This window comes from Argiope bruennichi, chromosome 3 (genome assembly GCF_947563725.1).
Source record: "Argiope bruennichi chromosome 3, qqArgBrue1.1, whole genome shotgun sequence".
NCBI classification, from domain to species: Eukaryota; Metazoa; Arthropoda; class Arachnida; order Araneae; family Araneidae; genus Argiope; species Argiope bruennichi.
The window spans coordinates 123793513-123800955 of NC_079153.1; positions in this window are offsets into that span (position 1 = coordinate 123793513).

The window sequence follows — 7443 nt, forward strand, 5'->3', positions numbered from 1 at the left end:
AAAACTTATCAAGTAAAAATCTTACTTCATGAATTCAACCTGAAAAAAACAATAAAAACAGAAATGATATTTGCTGACTTCAAGGATTGATCGGGGAGTATTTGAACTCGAAGTTCTTAACCTCCATAATGTTAATCTAATAATGTTGAGAGAACAATTATACTGAAGATTTTGATAAAAATTCAAAAAAATTGATAAAAATTCAAAAAAAAAAAAAAAAATAGAAATTTCCAAATACCTAATAAAAAGTGAAGATTTGTAGATGCGAGGAAAATATAATAAATTTTAAAAAATAGCCAGGAGGATTGGTGAAAAATTTATTTAATAGAAATTCCGCAAAAGTATTTTGAGGACTCGAAGCATTCGAGAATGTTTACTCAATGCATTACAATTTTTTAATCAAAAAAAAAAAAAAACATGATTCAAAAATTGGCCAAACAGTTGAAGATATTGCAGTTAATTCAATAGTTAAAATTGCAGCTATTCAAAGTTAATTAAAACAAAATCTGTGCGATGTTATCGAACTTGGCATACATGTATATTGGAGGGCTGGAATGCACACTTTAGGCCGATTTTTTTTTTAATATTTTGATTTGAATTTTAATTAAAAATAAGCGTAATTTTTGCATTTTCCTGCTACAACTCCTGAAAATATTTTGACACACTGATAATTTTTACATTAACATTAAAAGATACCGTTGAAATTCAAAACATCATCTTTTTAATTATGTGGGTTTTTTTCTATTCTAAAGACATTTTTTTTTTAATTGAGTAAGCGTTTTTTGTAACAATAAATTTCATTGATGAAATGAAATTCAAATCGTTTTTATTGTTGCTATTAATCTTTAATCCTGGCCTTTTCCCCAATGTTTCTGAACGAAAACGATTTGGCTTCTTTTTCCATGTAGAGTAGTTTCCATATAAAATATGGTTTTGATTTTTTTTTTCTTTTACCATTAAGGTTTTAACTTCAGAATCAAATAATGGCAACATTACTGTCATATAACTGAATGTATAAATTCATGAGTAGAAAATTAAGAAAATGCATAGCATAATGAATTGAGTAATGTATGGCTTCTAAAATAGTACGAGTTATAAATGTATCAATGCTTGAAGATTTTCCTGAGAAAGCAAGGAAATACATGGGTACGAAAAAAAAATATTGAAATAAAATTTTTTTACAGCCATTGACAATGGCGTAAAACTGGTCGACAAAGACGACTATTTCATTCTCAAGTAGTTTCATTTGTGATTTATATACAATCGAATGAAAACATTAATAATTAATTACTTAGATAACAAAATATTCAGTTAACACTCATACACCACTTAATCCTCTAGGCAAGGAAATACATGGGTACCAAAAAAAAATATTGAAATAAAATTTTTTTACAGCCATTGACAATAACGTAAAACTGGTCGATAAAGACGACTATTTAACTCTCAAGTACTTTTATTTGTGATTTATATATAATCGAATGAAAGCATTAATAATTAATTACTTATTTAGCAAAATATTCAGTTAACACTCATACACCACTTAAACCTCTAGGAAACTTTTGCAATAAAAAATAGTGTACACTTAAATAAAAATTTGTCTTAAGTAATAAATAAAAATGAACCAGTTTAAATATATTGAAAGAAAATCCCTTATTTTGACATAATTTATTTCACCTGGTTTGCTAATAGTTTATTATGCACGATGTATGTTTTTTTAATTAAATCTATTTCCAATTTTTTTTTTAACCCTAAATTGGAAAATGAATTGTGGGTTCAAAATTGAATTTGAAATATCTTATTGACTCTTTCAAATCAAGGTGTGTATAAGGAGCCCTTTCCCCCCATTCCCCCAACGAGCCCCATTTAAAGCAGGAAGTAGGGTCATAAACATTCTACCCCTCCTTCTTCCAGTGAGAGTTTCCCGCCTGTCCTTCCTGATGGATATCCGAAGGGTGTAATCAATCAATGCCGTCCATTATTTGGCGTGAAAATAGTAGAAAGGTAGCTTTTAGTGACCAAATCAGCACGAGGCCACCAAACTTTACGCCTACTTTAGATTTGGAAAAAAACTGAATTAAATGCCATTTTTTTAAATTTGAAAGTAAAAGTTTGTGGAGAAAATATTTATTAGATTTTGTTTTATAGAAGAATTTTCTGAAAATTATACTTCTCAATTTTTTATTCTACATAGAATATAATCTTCAATTTGCAAAAAGAAAAAAATTCTTCCGATTTCTGGGGGGGGGGGAATTCCTTCATCTGTTTAATTTATTATTATTACTATTTTTTCTGAATTGGAAAAAAAAGTATTTTAAATGCTGAGTGACGACCTCGTACAACAGAAGTGGTGTGAAAGAAAAAAATTATAAATTTATCAGTCGTTCAGTGCATTTTCAGTGCTTTTAATTATTATTTTAAAATAAACTGTATACTGCATTATCATCTTTTAAGAATCTTTTCAGGATTTATTGATGAAAAGGCATGAAAGGAGATTCTAAGGATTTCATTATTTTTCAATGCAGAATTATAAAATGATTTACTTAAAAGAAAAAAACGAACTCTTTAAATTCAGAAATTTTTAATGGAATATTTCCTTAGTTTAACTGGAAATAATGCCTACACCAACGAATATTTTTCAGATGCCTAATAGTTGTGTTAGTGAAACTATTCAGTAAGATGAAATTACTAAAGATTCTATTAATTAGCAAGATTATAGTATTGAATTAGATATTGTATAGAATTATATAGATTATTTCACGATTCCTAGAAAAAAATGTACAGTGCAAGGAAATAAATTTACAATTAAACATTAAAAAATAAGAATAAAGAAAAAGTAATATTTTCTGATCACTTACTTTCAATTTGATATCTTTTAATCAACTTTTTCATTAATTGTTAATATAATTTCGTACATAGCCTTTTTCCTTAATATTTTTCAACTATCAATTTATTTTCACTATTCATACTATAATTTCATACCTCATACCCTCAACCTCAACAACTGGACCGACTTCGCCATTTCATCGCCAACCTGATAATTTCGCAAACCAATTAGAACACTCTATCATTATTGTGCAAGTATAATTCAAAGAAACACTTTTGTTTACATTTATTCCAAATATGCATTCAATATGATAAAATATAATTAATCAAAGTTGAATGGCATAACTAAACTAATCATACTAATAACTTTTCTCTTCGGCAACAACCATATTAATGTTATTAATACATTCATATAGATCAATTTCCATTAGATATATCTTGTCAAAACAGAAGATTATATATATATACACATACATGTATTTGTTTGTTAGTTTTTTTACTTTATTTATTTGGGATGAAAACCAATAGCATTTTAAAATCGATTCGGCTGCGTTTCTCTCAATTCAGTGACCTAAGGAAAGCTGCTTAGATTACCTAGTCGGAAATATGCGACTGCAAAAGTATAGGGTAAATAAATTTGATTTGTCCTTATTTAAATTAAAAGCCTTTAATATTCCAATGAGGTAGTTTTCACAAACTTTATTGACTTTCTTTGTATGATTTGCGTTTAATTATGGTACACTGATGTCGAATCCTTAAGTTAAATATTAGTATATCGCAAGACAACACTATGAGCATCTCTAATCTGCAAATAAATATTTGCAGATTAGACAATAAATATTTGCATATTAGACATTAGAAAGTCCAACATTTTTAAAATTAATGAGGTTTCAAATCAATATTTATTCTGAATTCGAACATCTATATAAAATGATAAAGTAACCGATAAAAATGTCGTATTTAAAATTAATCAAAAGAATCATTTTATACAGCAAGATTGGCTCTTACACTTAATTTTGACAATATGACAAATGATAGTTTAAAATGAATTAATTATGAATCTTACCTCTTTCAAACTCTCTTCATCGATTTCAAATTCAGCATAATCGATTGTAATGATATCATTCAGTTTCTTTCCAAAAACAAAATTCGTCATGCATAGATGCAGAGTGTTGAGACTCATACTTAACAACTGACCTCGATGTTTCGCGTGATCATAAGATTTCGAGAAACACGACCATATCTTTCATGAGTATTCTATTAAAATCCATCGGGGAATAAATATATCTTTCTAAACAGACGAATTCATCTCCAATCGCATAACAACTGGAAGTTCCACTGTCACAACTGTTCTTCTGAGCAAGAGATATGGAAGCAGCATATAAATAAACAAGAGAGATTTTAGAACATTTGTATCATCAAGCCGCATTCTAACCTTAGGAAAGCATACTTTGTCCCCTCCCCCCCCCACCTCGGACGAAGCGAAAAAGTATACTTTATGATTCATACGCATCTCAATGGCGCCACACTTTTCTTTTATATTTTTATTATTCCTTCCGATATGTATATATGTATTGAATGAACGGTGAATGTGAAGAGATGGTACTTAAAATGAAAAAGAATACTTAAAGAATGACGACGCCACGAAAATATGTAAGCTTGTGTGACCTTACGGAGAGTCCTAGGTTTTTATTTAGATTCCGAATTTGTATAAATGTTCCAATCGACCCATTTTTTAAGCAAATAGTTCATTAAAAAAAAAAAAATTGAAAGGATAATTGTGGTAAGTTTTATCCTCAATTTTTATTATGCTCAGAATATAATTACTTCGTTTTACTGAATTTTCATAATTCCGTATCATAATTGTTTTTAATATCAGTTTTGATAACGTGCGTTACTGGATGCGTAATTGTTGCGTTACTGGATGTTGTAAAATGGATAGGCCGGAGGAGTACCTGTTCTCTCTCATTCCTATAGTTTTAAACTCGTTCGTTTTTCAAATAAAAAAAAATTGTACCTGTTTTAAATTTGACCTCAAAGTCCTTTCTTTCACGAGTTTAATTTTTTTAAAAACTGGTGTTTTACTATTAGAAAAAAAAATGTTTTTTAAATATGAAACCTTTTTTATGGGAATTAATTCGAAAGGCACATGAAAAAGACAAATAAAAGACGAGTATGACTGGTAAATAAATAAAATGTTTCATTCCAAATTTTCTTCTTCTTCACATATGGAAAACGCGGTCTTCTGCTCACGGATGCGGGATTGGAGGATTCCAGGTCCAAAGTCTGAGTTCACCAAAGAAGCGGGTATTAGTATTTTTTGCTTTTGCGCAAAATCCAACTTTTGGACATGCTGCTCCAAATTTTTGGAAGCGGGTCTGTTGATCTGTAAATCTGTTGGCCAAATTATTTCATTTAATATGGCGCGGAATCTTTGATTCAGTTGGAATGGCACAGAGAGGAAGCGTCGACTCAATTGCCTCACCGCCACCTAACAGGCAACCAATGGGCACCTTAAAATTATGAAATTTATTTCAAAATAGATAAGTCTGTTATTTACCTTCTCTGTTATGATAGGAACTTTCAATTGTATGGAGTTTCGTTATGTTCAGATGTTTTGAAAGTTCAATTGTTCATTATTATTCATTACTAATTTTAATGACATTACAGTCGTATCTCTTTCTGTAAAATAGTTATTTTTTTTTATTATTTTCAAGTTGGTGAAATATTAATTCTAATCCCTTATCACTTGCTCTTATTTCATTGATTTGGATATCGTGGAGTTATTTTGAAAGAAGTAGATATTCTTGTAGCGGTATGCAATGCGCGAGGATAGAACCTGGGACCTTATGGTTCGCAATCCAGTAACATGACCATGATACCAAAACAATTGCTCGGGTAGCAAAGCTGTTTTTTCCAAACTAGATTTAATTTTAAGTTTAATTTTTTTTAAAAAAATAGTTAGAGTCTGTTAATTTCTAGAAGATTTTATTTTTGTTTTAATTGCTTTTCAAATTTAATTTCTTGCTTATTATCAATGAATTAATTAATCGAAGCAATTTTTTTTGTTTGCAAATAAAAATATTTCTTTGAAAGCAAATATTTTCTCAATGCTCAACTTTATTATTTGAAAATATTTTATTCCATTTTCATTATTGCTAATTTTTACTAAAAAATAAAAATAAGTAAATATTTTATTAATAAAAATAATCTTATAGCACCCTTTTCTCCGAAACGTATACCATAGTCAAATTGAATATATAATTATAATTAAAATATTTTCATAATGTTAAGTAACAATTTGAGTAATTCATGGTTAGAGCCCCATATATGATAAATGTAAAATAATTCACTTAAGTTCATAATCATCGTTTAAATTAAAAAAATGATTAACTGAAAAATTTTATTAAAATGAAATTATTTGATCCAATATGCTTAAAATACTTTTATATATGAATTTTTTTTGAAATACTTCAGATGTTTTTTACTATTACTCTTTTTTTCGAAATCTAAAAGTTTTTGTTTTAATGTTGCTTCCCAGTTTTTTCTCTTTTTTTTTCCATCTTAATTAACCTCGCGATTTTTCGAGCTAAAAGTGTCATTTTAAATCCATTTTATTTTATTACTAGCCGCCTTTGGCGACCAGCCGGTTCGCCAATCTTAATGTTCGTTAAAAATTTTAATAATTAAATATTTTATGCAATTTCTACTTTAATAGCTTCTTCATCAAAATATTTTAAAACTTCAAATTTTGATTATCATATAATTCATTCATAATATTATAAAGGTCTTCAGTCATAACGTAATATGTATCTCTCTCATTTTCTGTTAGCACCCGTAGAATTTATGCTTTAAATTAAAGTGGAAAGAATTTATCTTCAATTAATATAATAATATTTTTTACTGAAACAAAGCATTTTTTTATAATCTGATTACTGAAAATAGAGTCACTCAGCGTTTAAACTTTATGGACACTAAAGAATATCTTTTTTAATTTATGTAATATCTCAAGAGTTGGTCAACAAAATTTTCTTAGATTCATTATGAGCAGATCGATTCATTAACAATGTTTAAATTTAAATGCATCAAACACTAAGAAAATAAAACGAATCGTTTAAAATAAACAGTTGAAAACAGGTTTTAAAAAAACTACTTGAAAAATGATGTACTTAAAACTATAAGCATATACAAAAAATATATAACTAACATAAATACAATTTACTTTCAAAAGCATGCAACTAACCCAAAAATAATTTAAATCATCCATTGATAACGTTGTCATGGCAACAATCAGAACAGAATGCGCATGCGTGAATTTTCTTCGCCGGTTACGTAACGCAAATACGTGATTTTTTCTACGCCAGTTGGGGTAACGCTATGCGGATTAGAAATTTTTAATTTCCTTTATTCTGTTTTATTTTAATTCAAAAGTACTTCAGAATGAATCTGAAAGATTGATTCATTAACAATGTTTAATTTTAAATGCATCAAACATTAAGAAAATAAACAGAACCGATTGAAATAATCCGCCGAAAAATTTTAACCCTAGCCTCATTACTGTTGGGAGAAAAAAAAAGTGAAGCCTTTCTCGTTTGGCGCTGGGGATAATGGAAGATTTTT